Genomic DNA, 14357 nt, shown 5'->3' with positions numbered 1-14357 from the left:
CCCCAAGGTAAGATTTATGAAGCAGACAAACAAAAACAGACAAACAAAAAGACTGATACAAGTATATGACAAGAGAAATAAATATATATATGCAAATAAAGGATGAACCTCATCAAAAAGAACCTCAAGTGTAAGATTTATATGCTATCAGGACAAACACAAAAGCACAGAAACACTGGTGGAAGAAGATGGGAGAGTGGTTATAAATTCTCAGTGTGTGTGAGGAAGGTTGTTTTGATTCTTCCTGGATGTATCTTGATATCTTTGTTAAAGGACTCAACTTTCCTAAGATAAAGGGGATTAAAAATTTGTTTACCTATAGGAGTAGTATTGATTGGGGAAAGGGGATTACTTTGAAGTTTAACTCTATATGAATATTAGAGGATAAAAATAAAAAGGAATAAACTAGACTAAACTAAACTAAAATTTAAAGAAAAGGAATTCAATAAGAGAAATGCAAAGGAAAAACATAGGTGTATGTATCAAAAAGTTCAGGTTAGAAGGGTATAATGGAATTTGATGTACTGTACAGCTCGCTGTGATGGTAAATAGGTTAAAAAAATTACCTATGTGTTAAAAAAAAAATGAACCAGAATAGTGGGAACGAGTGAAAAATAAAAGTTTTCCTATGAAGTAGTGGTTGTTCTCTTGTAGTCCTTTTTTTTTCTCTCTCTCTTTTTTTTTTTCTTTCTTGATTTGTTTTCTGGGGGAGGGGCCTTCCATGTGGGTTGTCAGTCAATGATGTTTTCTGAGTTAAGTCCTCCCGCCCCCCTCAAGGGGGTGGGCTCTGAGGAAACTGGTTTTTTTTTCAGGCTTTTGTTCTCTGGCGGTTTTTATGTTTGTTCACTTTTTTTTTTCTCTCACCTTGACCGCTTTTGATGGTTTTTGTAGTTTTAGAGGAAAACAAATCACACCCTGATCTCCCTCTCAGAGAGAAGCCTCAGTCTGGGTGAAGAGCCTAAATAAGTTCCCCCTTGGCCGCTGGCAGAGCAGGTTCCAAGTTGCGGTCCCTGGGGACCCAGGATCTTTTGCTTGTACCCAAAGCCAAGGCAGTGGCGGCTGTCTGGGAGCTTGTGACCACCAGAGAGGTTCCAAGCAGCAATCGCACACTGAGATTTTCCTGCTGACCTGGGCTAGGAGTGCCTGATCTTTAGGGTCTAAGAGTGCCCGGCTTGCACACACCAATTTCAGGGGTGGCTATGGGTTGTGCGCTCCTCTCAGGCACTTAGAACGGGGCGCAGGTCCAAAAGCACCTGGCTGAGCTTTTGCACACCTCTGTCAGGGGAGGGATTGGGACACATGTCTTAGGCTCTGAAACAATGGCGGGGTCAAAGAACGCTGGCCAGGCCTTTGTAACTCTCTCAGGGGAGTATGAGGGACGTGCGCGCAGCGCGTATCTCAGGCTTTGTAGCAGGGCTTGCATGTTCTGCTGACTGGTGAGGCTCCCATCCCCTCACAGGAGCTCGAACCCACGCATTCTCGGGTGCACTGGCAGCTTAGGGACCAAGACCTGGTTTCTCCACTGCACTCTCTCTGCCTCAGCGCCGGGGAGACTGTCCTGGGACCAGGGACTTAAGCCCCTGTCCCTAGCTGCCCAGATTCCCACAATCCCCCCCCCCCACGATCCTTTGCTCTTTTGGAGTGCTTTCAACCAGTCTCCAGGTTAATGCTGGTCCCCAGACGCAGGGCACTCTCGCTCGTATTGGGGTATTACTTTCCAACTGGTCGCCTCTGGTGGCTCCCTCCCCCTTTTGTTTATCTTCCGATATCAGTCGCTGTTCCCACTCTGCTTTACCTGCCCACTGGTGTCTTCTCCCCCTGTAGAGATCCAGATGTGTATAATTCCGATCTCAGGCTGATTTCATGGGTGGTCGGAGTTCTTTGGTAGGTAATCAGCTCACTTTGGGGGTAAAGGCTGAAAAGGCACCTCCTTCTACTTCCCCGCCATCTTGTCCCCTTACATAATTAGTTTTTGATATAGTGTTCAATGATTCATTAGTTACATATAACACCCAGTGCCCATCAGAACACATGCCCTCCTTAATACTCATCATCCTGTTACCCCCCTTCCCCACATATCTCCCCTCTGAGACCCTCAGATTATTTCCTGGGGTCCATTGTCTCTTATCATTCATCTCCCGCTTTTATTTCTGCCCCTTTGGATTTCCCTCCATTCCCTATGGTCCTCCATGCTATTGCTTATGTTCCACATATGAGTAAAACCATAAGATAATTGTCTTTCTCTGCTTTACTTACTTCACTTAACATAATCCCCTCAAGTTCCATTCATGTTGTTGCAAATGGTGGGTATTCATCATTTCTGATGGCTGAGTAATATTCTATTGTATGTATGAACTGCATCTTCTTTATCCATTCATCTGTTGAAGGGCATCTCAGCTCCTTCCACAGTTTTACTATTGTGGACATTGCTGCTATGAACATTAGGGTTCATATGCATTTTCTTTTCATCTGTATCTTTAGGGTAAATATTTAGTAGTGCAATTGCTGGGTCATAGGGTAGCTCTCATCTTGAGGAATTCTGTTTTCCAGAGTAGTTGCACCACTTGCATTCCCACCAACAATGTAAGAGGGTTCCCCTTTCTTTATATCCACACCAACATTTGTTCTTTCCTGTCTTGTTAATTTTTGCCATTCTAACAGGTGTAAGGTGGTAACTAATTGTGGTTTTGATATGTATTTTCCTGATGGCTAGTAATGTTGAGTATTTTTTCATGTGTCTGCTAGCCATTTGTATGTCTTCTTTGGAGAAGTGTCTGTTCATGTCTTCTGCCCATTTTTTTTTGACTGGGTTATTGGTTTTTTGGATGTTGAATTTGAGAAGTTCTTTATAGATTTTGGATATCAGCCCTTTATCTGTAATGTCATTTGCAATATATTCTCCCATTCCAAGGGCTGCCCTTAGTCCATCTGATATCTTCAATTAGTTTTCTGTTCACAAGCCAGCTGCTCAGAAAGGTCTTTATGACTACATTAATTGAAATAATACCAGGAACCTCTCTTACCTTGTATACCTCACTTTGTTTTTCACACAGATCTTATTAAATAAGCTATAGCTCTTGTATTACTTATTTATTGACTAAATTCTCTACCAGAGGGTAATCTAAATGAGGATACCTATTTCTTAGAATAGTATTGGACATTTAATAGGCAGTTAATGCTTTCAAAGTGGAAAAGTGAGTAAAATTCTCAAAATTCTTTTCAGAATTAAACAAAATATTATTGTAATTTAAAATCTGTGGGCAGATTTACTTTCTAATAATCATTTCTCTTTTTTTCTAATTATTAGTGTCTTTTATTATTATTACCTTATTTATATATTCTTTAGGTACAAGTGTATTGCAAAAATAAATAGACAAAAATGAAATACTTTGAGGGAAGCATTAAAGAACTTATGATATGTAAATATTGGTAATTGGCTTTAGAAATCATAAATTGGTTTTTAAAATCATTTCATTATATGATAATGATTAATGGCAAATTATATAGTAATTAAGTTAAACTCTGTGATAAATTTTTAAAAATGCAAAAATCTTGAACAGCACTATGGACAATGTGAATTACTTTATAAGTACCTTAGAGTATCAAGATCTTCTTTTTCTTTTTATAATTTTCATATTACCCAACTTCTCAAAAATCAATATATATTAATTTATAATCAGAAGAAACAAGCAGAGCCATCACTATATATTCCTCGAAGAAATTTATAAAAAGGAAAATATAAAATAACATTATCTTTATTGAATTTAACTTCCTGAAAAATATTAATTTTTCTGAGCCTATGTGTCAAATAATAGAAAATATATATTGGTTTCTGTCCCCAGTTCCTGATAGAGCTTCTAGAATCCTTGTAAATTCCTATGTGATAAGAGCCCTAGGAGCATCTGTTGTTCTATTGAGGTGACACTGGATGAGCTCCTGGATGCCTCCTGAATAGGGACTGGTCACCACAAAGACCAATCCATGATTAGAAGTTTGAAACTTTTATCCCCATATCCCATCTACCAGAAAAGAAAGAAGGGCTAACATTGGAGTTGATCATTGATCGTGCTTATGTGAAGAAGCTTCCGTAAAAATCCCCAAAGTGCAGGGTCTAGGCTGGTGAACACCTCCACATAGGAAGGGTTACTTAACCCCAACTGCACAGGGACTGAAGCCTCTGTGTTTGGGACCTTCCCAAACCTTACCCTATGCATCTCTTCATCTGGTTATTTGTCTGTATCCTTTATCATATCCTTTAATAAACTGTTAAATGAGTTTCTCTGAGTTCTGCGAGCCACTCTAGAAAATTAATCAAACCTGAAAAGGGAGTCATAGGAACTTCCAAATTGTAGCCAAACTGGACAGAAGATGTGAGTAACCTAGGATCCCACTGCTTGTTATTGGTATCTGAGTTAGAGTGGAAGTAGTCTTGTGGAATGGAGCCCCACCCCATGGGATCTGAATCCATCTCTAGGTATTTAGCGCTAGAATTGAGTCAAATTATAAAACATCCTATTAGCATCATGGAGAATCACTTGGTATGAAGGATAAACGTCTATATATTTAATAACTAGAAGTGTCAGAGGTGAAATGTTCTGAGTGAGTAGTGAAAGAGACACACGGGAGAGAAGAAAAATAGGAGGCAAGAATAGAGAGACTAGGGCTTTCCTCTAGTATATCATGTAATTTGAAAAGTAAAATAGAAACAACTAAATTTCATTTGGATTCAAGGACATGTATACTGGTAAAGGAAAAATATTATTCACTGAAATAAAATTAGGGACTTAGAGGTATTTGAAAGGCTAGCTGGTAGATAATTTGTAGATGAAATCTCACATCTTTAATCCCTTTTCTTTGGTAACATTATTAAAGACATAAAGAGGGATGCCTGGGTGGCTCATTTGGTTAAGCATCTGCTTTCAGCTTGTGTCATGATCCCGGAGTCCTGGGATCAAGTGCCACATTGGGTTCCCTGCTCCACTGGAAGCCCGCTTCTCCCTGCTTCTCTGTCTGCTGCTCCCCCTGCTTGTCCTCTCTCTTTTTCTATCAAATAAATAAATAAAATCTTTTAAAAATGACATAAAGTTTCTGATAATTTATGTTCAATTTTCTGTCTCTTGTGTTTGTCTTTTTGAGTTTGCGAATCACTTTCACACATAGCATCTCTTAATAACCTATAAGAAAGGTGGTCTTACTACTCCCCCCTCATGTTTGTCTGAAGAGAGTCAGAAAGACAAACCTGATGAGTGGATTATTAGTTTCTAGTCGAATGCATAGTTCAAGCATTTTATTATTGGCTGTACACATTCTAGGACCTTCTTTCTACTTACTTCTCTAGGTATTTCTAGTGCCTGGAGCATATTATTCAGGCAAGAAATAGGAAATAAATAAATAAATGAAAAAAAAAAAAAAAGCTCTATTGTCCTATTTTGTACTTAAGGAAACTAGTAGATAGAGTCTAAAGAGCAGCATTTGGATTAGGCTTAAACTGTTATTTGCCTGACCCCAAATTTAAGGCTTGTCATCTCAATTCTTTGTTGCTGTCTCTCGGAATGTGTGTATTTGTACAGGGGTGATATGAGGGGAGCAAAACAGAAAATGGCTAAAGAAACCCTAGGTAAACAAAGAAAAGGTATATGTTCAGTCCTTTTGAAATAATCCAAATGGTAATGTCCTCATTTGGTTTTAACTTGAAAATCTAGTATGGCTTTTACAAACCAATTTCCTATACTACATTGGCAATCAAGTACTTAATCTGTCACATGCTGTGAATTCAAATGAGCACATCTAAACTAAAATGCCATGCATTTTAACATTATTCCATCCCTACAAGTCTCTCTTCAGAATCATAGTAAACCAGAATTTCAATGAACAGAGACCCTGCATGAAAGTAATATGTTGGAATCTTTTTCTCTTTTAAAGTAGGTTTTGCATTGCTCAAATTGTCCTGTGTTGTATAATGGAAGTAATATCAAGTCACATCCATTCAATACAGATAATATTCAGGTTTATTACTCTTTTAAGAAAAAGAGAGCCTGCACTTTCATACTGGCCATCACATGTGCAAACAATCACCAAGCAAATCTATTTCTTCGTACATCTCCATTGAAAGCGTAGTGATTACTAGATTTTACTGACTTTCAGAATCATCTCCTTGGAATTATAGTTTATCCACAAAGCCTTACCACTGACAGATAGATAAGCACTCTACAAACCAAAGAACACAATTAGACATCTATGATTAAGCTTTCTGAACCATTTGTGTATTCTTAGTAACTACTGCTATTAGGGCATAAATACCAGCAATTTATTTTCAGTACATAATGACAAAAAGATATGTTTTAAGACTATATGGGAAATATCAAACTAATTCTTGCTTACTTTATTTATTCCACATGCATAAATGTGCTCGGTTTAGTGAACCGTTTATGGCTATTTGAAAAACATGAATTGACTTTTAACAAGGATTAATAAAGCATATTAGAGCTCACATAAAGAGAGTAGATAACACTAAAATATAACTAAGATTATAACAGTTTTCAGGAATTTACTAATAATGTAAGACTAGAGAATAAAGGGGAAAAAACAGCAATGGAACAATATGTGTAAATGATATCTTATTCTATTAATGTAACCAAGCAGTAATTTGTCTGCATGTCTCTCCCAACTTCTAGCTTTATAGAGTCATTTCCTCTCAGCCCACATGTAAATACCCTCAAGGGATTTATATTTCTACTAATTATCTCTTGCTCTGATTTTCTTCTTCTTCTTTTTCTTAAAAATATCTCTTGCTGCACTTGTGATTAATTTCCTCTTTCTACCATGTACTGACATAAATTAGGACACAGAACTTGTGTATTTAATTTTACAAAGCAATAACCAATGTGAGTCAATGGCATGTTTGTAGAATTTTTACTAGAAGATTGGAGGTAATAACGAAGATTGTGCCACAAGAACAACAGAGAACAGAAAATGCACCCAACTGGTTAGAACTGAATTTTGAAATTAATGCTTCCTGATACCCTATAATGACTTCAACCTCAAGAATTTCTCACTCTCTTGAATTATGTATTGAAAAAATATGAAATAATCTATCTATCTATATATTTTCTAAGCTATACTTACTTATGATGAAAAAATAGCCTGCAGGTTTGGCTCATAAAGATCAAATCATTTTGTTCTTAATTGTTCCTGACCATGTCAATTGTGGGATAAGGATATGCATATTTTTATGTTCCTATCAGAACTCAATTTCAGATATATATTTATGTCTTAAGAATCCCGCAAAGATTGTATCAAAGTGACACTTTTTAAAAGATTTTATTTATTTGACAGAAAGTGAGAGAGAGAGAACATAAGCAGGTGGAGCAGAAGGAGAAGGAGAAGCAGGCTCCCCACTGAGCAGGGAGCCTGACATGGGGCTCAATCCAAGGACCCCGGGATCATGACCTGGGCAGAAGACAGATACTTAACTGCCTGAACCACCCAGGAGACCCTCAAAGTGAATTTTATAAGCATTATGTTACCTGAGAGTTCTGTAGTATTTAAAATATTTGTGGTTGGGGCACCTGGGTGGCTCAGTGGGTTAAGGCCTCTGCCTTCGGCTCAGGTCATGATCCCGGGGTCCTTGGATTGAGCCCCATGTCAGGCTCCCTGCTCAGCGGGGAGCCTACTTCCCCCTCTCTCTGCCTGCCTCTTTGCCTACTTGTGATCTCTGTTTGTCAGATAAATAAATAAAATCTTAAAAAAAAATTGTGGCATATGATAAATTTTAGTTTAATAGAATAATACCTTTTAGGGATTTCTATTCTTTACAATCAAATACATAACCATGGTTATCTTCTCTTACGAAATGATTAATATTACTCTGAGTCTTTATCACTGAAGTGATTTTTCCACTGTAATATGAGAACAGATGCAGTCCAAGGACAATGGACATCTTATCATAATTAGGAAGATGTGTTAAAAGTCAGAGACATTAACTTGAACTGTTATTTTATATATTCAACAATGATTTGGCCAATACTCTCTAATGCTTTTTCCAATTTTTCTGCTTTATTTGCCTGGGAAAATGGCAACATGGATCATTCTTAAGCACCTTAGGCTGTCTGGCTCAAAATCTAGTGTAATAAACTCAACTATCCCCAGGTATTTATGAAGTAGTTCTTCTCTTAAAATTTGGTCTGTTCAAAGGACAACTTATTGTCTTCTCTCCAAATTCTTTTTTTTTATTAAATTTCCTATCTTAGTCACCAAATACAGTAATCTGAGGGTCATACTATATTATTCCTGTCACCTGATTTCTGAGAGAAAATTATACACCTCTAAGTGAAGAATGTCCCCTTTCTTGAAGGAGCGCCAACAACACTGAGTCCATCTTGTTCATGCCCAGGTAATGATCTCCCTCAGGGTTACATGTTCCTGGTTTTTGGGAGGTTAATGTGTGCCCTGTCCCAAGTGCAGGAATATTTGTTCTCATCTCTAAATTGGTACATGAAAGGTGTCACTCTAGATAACTAGTAGAGATGACTGGCACACAGGTAGCACCACTTGAGATAACTACTCTTTGAACTAAACCACAATGCCTCTTGCTCTACAAAACCTGTGGATTAAGCTCTGAATAGGGGTAGAGAATAGCTGCATAGCACCTGGATCATCTGTCACCTGATATCCCCTCTTAGTTGTTCTGAATAAAACTCTGTAAGTGAGGAGCGCCTGGGTGGCTCAGTGGGTTAAAGCCTCTTCCTTCGGCTCAGGTCATGATTCCAGGGGCCTGGGATCAAGCCCACTTCAGGCTCTCTGCTCAGTGGGGAGCCTTCTTCCCTTCCTCTCTCTGCCTGCATCTCTGTTTACTTGTGATCTGTCAAATAAATAAATAAAAATCTTTATAAAAACAAAAACAAACAAACAAAACACTCTGTAGATGGTGGTACACCTGGGGGGTTCAATTGGTTAAACATCTGCCTTCAGCTCATGTCATGATCCCAGGGTCCTGGGGTGGAGCCCTGCATCTTGTCTCCCTGCTCAGGGAGGAGTCTGCTGCTGCTTCTAACTCTGCCCCTCCTCACCCACTATATTCTCTTTATCTCTCAAATAAATGAATAAAATCCTAAAAACAAAACAAAAAATAAACAAAATCTCTATGCAAATAGTATGGAGTGGGTTGCTTTGTTTTTTGGTCTCAAATGCCTTCTCAGTCTAGGAGATGTTTTATTATCCCTCCTCCACCTTCTAATACTTGTCCAATATGGAATTATTTCTTGTTAGTTCATGTTCTTATCATTTGTGACTTATATTAATGTGGAATGCCATTAAAATTGGGTTTCTTGCTTATAGTTATTTTGCTGTCAATTCATTTCTAGGCAGTAAATCTGACCCTCCTTCTACCCCCCTTAAAACCTTTAATCTGAAATCCAAATCCATGTCAGTGAAAATAACGCCCTTTAATGTGTCAGATTCTTTTCTTGCCGTGACTCCTATTCTGCTTCAGTGACACCAAACTTAGTTTCTCACATGCCAATCACTTTACATACTTTGCTCACTGTTCTTAGAATACCTTCTTCCTCTCTTCCTGCTCTCTGTTTTAGCATATGACCCATTCAAAATTAAACTCAGATACTACTTTCTCTTGGAATCTTTACATACCCTCATAATATCACTTCTCCATTATTAGTAAGTTCCTCTGCTCTTATGCACCACAGGTGTATTTCTAACCCTGCATAGTAATTGTGCTCATTTGTTTATCTTTCCAATCATAGTGTAAATTTTTTATGGTGTGGTTATCTTTTATGTCTTTACATCTGATGCTTATGCCAGTGTTTAGTGTATAATGAATAGGCCCTTAATAAATGTTTATTACTCTTAGTTATTTAGAGTAATTAAAATTAAAAATATAAGAGCATATGTCACCTAGATTACTGATATCTTAGAGAGATGAGTCAGATGTGAGGCAATACACTCCTTACTTTTAAGAAGTATCCAATCTAATGGAGGTTTCGGAATGAGTATATAAATTTTACTCATAGTAGTATATGAGTACATATAATTATATAATAAATTCTATATCCATGTAGAATAAATATGCTATCATAAAATTTCAGACAAAATGTTAGGTAAGTTCAGTGTAAGAGGAGAGAATCTCTATTTCATGGATACTAGAATAATTTCATGGAGAAATTGAATGAGATAAGACTCCAAGGGAAAGAGGGGCCTTGCTAACCAGTCTGAAGGGGTGGGGATGCATATCGTTGCAAGGTGATCAGGCAAGAAAATCAGGGTATGTTTGGGCAGTAGTGAATTCTCCAGTGTAGAAGAAGATTTAAGATTTAGTAAGAGATGATGTTGGAAAGAGGTTGGAAAGATGATGTTGAAAATGTACTGCATAGCGTTTGGTTGGAAGACTTGCCTGTGCAGATGGGCTACTGTTCTTTAGTCAGAGCATTGATAAATCTTGGAAGCTTTTAAAGCAGGGTCTATAAGGGTATTTCTGCTTCATAATGGACTATATTGGTAAAGAAGCAAGGATATTTGAAAAAATAGAGAAATTGGTGGTACATGAAGAAAATTCAAGGCAGAAAGACAAGAGTTTTTCTTGGCTGTCAAAAGTACACAATGGAGTCAAGAAAATAACAGATGTAGAAAGATATCAAAGAGATCTGACAGTGAGTTTTTGGATCTCAGTTATGGGGGTTGAGGTTCACAATAACTCCAGCACCTTGTAGGAACTGACCAGTGTATCAAGATAAAGCCTCTGGCATGGTCAATAAAGTAAGTTCCCAGTTACTAGAAATTGAAGTATAAGGAAAGAACATGAAGGTGCCAGACCTATTAATGGGTTACAGACAAAAAGTAGGAAGGGGAAGGGGGCTAAGATTCATAAACTTATATGGGTGTCTTGAAACTCTTACTGTTGAACCAAGGAATTCAACAGAATCTGTAGTAAACTCTACAGACTATAGATATTTGTAACTATAAAGGGGTTCAAGCTGTTTTAAATATATTAGAATGTTTTATTTTATGAATAAAGAGTTGATCTCTTTAATCCTTCCATTATCTAACAAAAGTCAACTCGATAAAAAAAAAGTACGTAAGTTTTTTCCAAGAATGATAAATCACATATCCAATAAGTGTGTTACTTAAAGGTGATTTTTAAGATTTTTTTAGTTGATAAGTCATTGAATTCATTTCATAATAACCAATTTTTTTAGGAGTGTTCTCCAATCATCTACTGTTTAACATAGACCTAATGAGTGACTTGAAAACAGAGTCCTTCACTGTTTGAACACCTCTATTGCAATTAGATTCATATGTACATTAAGACATGGTGAGCACATATGACTTCAAATGCATGCTGGTTATATTTTCACTACAGGAATTTTACGTTATTTTAAAAATTCCATTTCTTTTTAAATATCCTTTACAAGGTGCATTAATATTCACATAGCTTTTTGGTTACTCCACACTATGGAACTATATTGGAAACACCACATAACCCTATTGCTTTAAATTATGATATTTAAACATATATTTATATAACATGAATATATATTTACATAGTGTGTGTGTATATATATGTGTGTATATATATATATATATATGTGTATATATATATATATATATATATATATGTTTTTCCAACATTAGTAAATGTTCACAGTTATATACCTTCATGCATAATCATAATATAGAACATTCAGTCAACTCCCTCCCTATCTTGACCTGTGACAAACACTGAGAAGCTTTCTATTATTACCACTTTACCTTTTTCTAGAATTTTCTATAAATGGAATTATAGATTATACAGCATATAGTCTTTCAGTTGGTATAATGCTTTTTTTAATTTTTTATTTTTTATAAACATATATTTTTATCCACAGGGGTACAGGTCTGTGAATCGCCAGGTTTACACACTTCACAGCACTCACCAAAGCACATACCCTCCCCCTTCTCCAACCCCCCTCCCGCCAGCAAACCTCAGTTTGTTTTGTGAGATTAAGAGTCACTTATGGTTTGTCTCCCTCCCAATCCCATCTTGTTGACCTAAGTACAAATTAAGAATTCTTAATCAGGTTACCAGAAGAATGAAAAAATAATCTTTACAATGGGGGATATTTGAAAAAACACATATTGTCTAAAGCATTGTATCCAGAATATATTAAGAACTTTCAATGCTCAACAATACAAAAATTAAAAAAAACCTTAAATGAGAAAAGAACTTTAATAGATACCTCACCAAAAGGATGGCAAATAAGCCCATGAAACTATGTTCAATATTGTTAGCCATTAAGAAATTAATATGAAAGCCATAATGAGCTACCAATACACACTTGTTAGAAAGGTTGAAATAAAAAGTACTGATAATATCAAGTGCTAATGAGGAAGTAGAGCACTTGGAATTCCCATGTATGGAAAGTGTGCAAAGTGAGATAACCAAACTTGAAAATGGGTTTGCTTTCTCATAGATTTAAAAAATACACTTGTCATGAAGGATAGATCCTTTGTGAACGGCTTCTCATGCTCAAAGTCTGTGAGTCATGAATGTTGAAGGTATCAGAAGTATGTCCCTTTCTATTACTGAGAAATATTCCACTGAGTGAATGCACCACAGCATGTTCCCCATCCTCTGTTGATTGACATTTGGGTTATTTCCAGTTTGGGGTTATTAAGAATAAGGCTGTGAAGAGCATTGAAAAAATAAATAAAAATGCACTTGTCATATGAACCAATAGTCTCAGTACTGGGTATTTACCCTAGGGAAATAAAAACTTGTGTTTACTAAAATCCTATAGACAAATGTTTATAGAAGCTTTATTCATAATTGCCACAAACTAAAACAATCCAAATATTCTTCAATAAAAAAGTGGGTAAACAAACTCTGCTATAGCTACACAATAAAATTCTACCCAGAAATGTAACAAAAAAGGAAAAAAAAGAGAGAGAGAGAGTATTGATACACTCACAATTTGGATGTTTGGATGAACCCCAAAGGCGTTTTTTTGAGTGAAAGAAGATGGTCTCAAAAGGGCACTTACAATATAATTCCATATATATGACATTTTTAGAAAGACAATGGAAACAAATCTATGGGAAAATGCTCAGTAGTTGAATGTAGTAGAATGGGGACAGAGGAAGATGTGGTTATAAAAATCAAAGTGGGACAAGATGGCGGGGAAGTAGGAGGAGGCGCCCTTTCAACCTGTACCCTAAAGTGAGCTGATTACCTTCCAAAGAACTCCGCGATCACCCACGAAATCAGCCTGAGATCAGAATTATACACGTCTGTATCTCTACTGGAGCAGAAGACTCCAGTGGGCAGGTAAAGCGGTGTGGGAACGGTGGACTGATATCAGAAGATAAACAAAAAGGGGAAGGAGCCACCAGAAGCAACCCGTTGGAAGGTAATATACCAGTATGAGAGTGCCCTGCTCCTGGGAACCAGCATTAACTCGGGAGTCTGGTAGAAAGCACTCAAAAAGAGCAAAGGATCACCGGATCCCGGTGATTCCTGAAATTGCGGGAATCGGGGTGTTAGGGTCGGGGCTTAAGTCCCCAGACCCAGGACAGCCACCCCTGGCACAGAGCCAGAGAGAGTGCGGCAGAGAGACCAGGTCTCAGTCCCTGAACCACCAGCATGCCTGAGAGCGCGTGGCACCCGACTCCTGTGAGGGGCTGGGAGCCTCGCCAGCCAACAGAAGCACAGCCTTTTTGCAGTCCCCACGCGAGTGCCCTGCCGTGCTATCAGAGTCCAAGTCATGCCCCACGCCCTCCCCTGAGAGAGGTGCACACAGGCACCAGCCGGGTGCTCTTGGACTGGAAAGACCAGGCACTCCCAGCCCCAGCTAGTGGGAAAATCTCAGTGTGTGATCGCTGCTTGGAACCTCTCTGGTGGTCTGGAGCTCCCAGACAGCCACTGCTGCCATGGTTTTGGGTACAGCAAAAAATCCCAAGTCCCCAGGGACCACAAATGGGAACCTGCTCTGCCAGCGGCCAAGGGGGGATTAATTTAGGCTCTGCAGCCAGACTGAGGCTTCTCTTTGAGAGGGAGGTCAGGGTGCAGTTTGATTTCCTCTAAACCTACAAAAACCATCAAAAGCGGTCAAGGTGAGAGAGAAAAACAAAAGTGAACAAATATAAAAACCTCCAGAGAACAAAAGCCTGAAAAAACCAGTTTCCTCAGAACCACCCCCTTGAGGGGGATGGGGAGACTTAACTGAGAGAACATCATTTTCTGAAAACCCAGGTGGCAGGCCCCTCTCCCAGGAAACTGACCAGGAAAAGAAAAAAAAAAAAAGACGACAAGAGAACAACCACCACTACTTCATAGGACAATTTTTATTATTAATTCTATCCTACTAATC

This window comes from Mustela lutreola, chromosome 1, assembly GCF_030435805.1.
Source record: "Mustela lutreola isolate mMusLut2 chromosome 1, mMusLut2.pri, whole genome shotgun sequence".
NCBI classification, from domain to species: domain Eukaryota; kingdom Metazoa; phylum Chordata; class Mammalia; order Carnivora; family Mustelidae; genus Mustela; species Mustela lutreola.
This window is presented reverse-complemented; position numbering follows the sequence as displayed.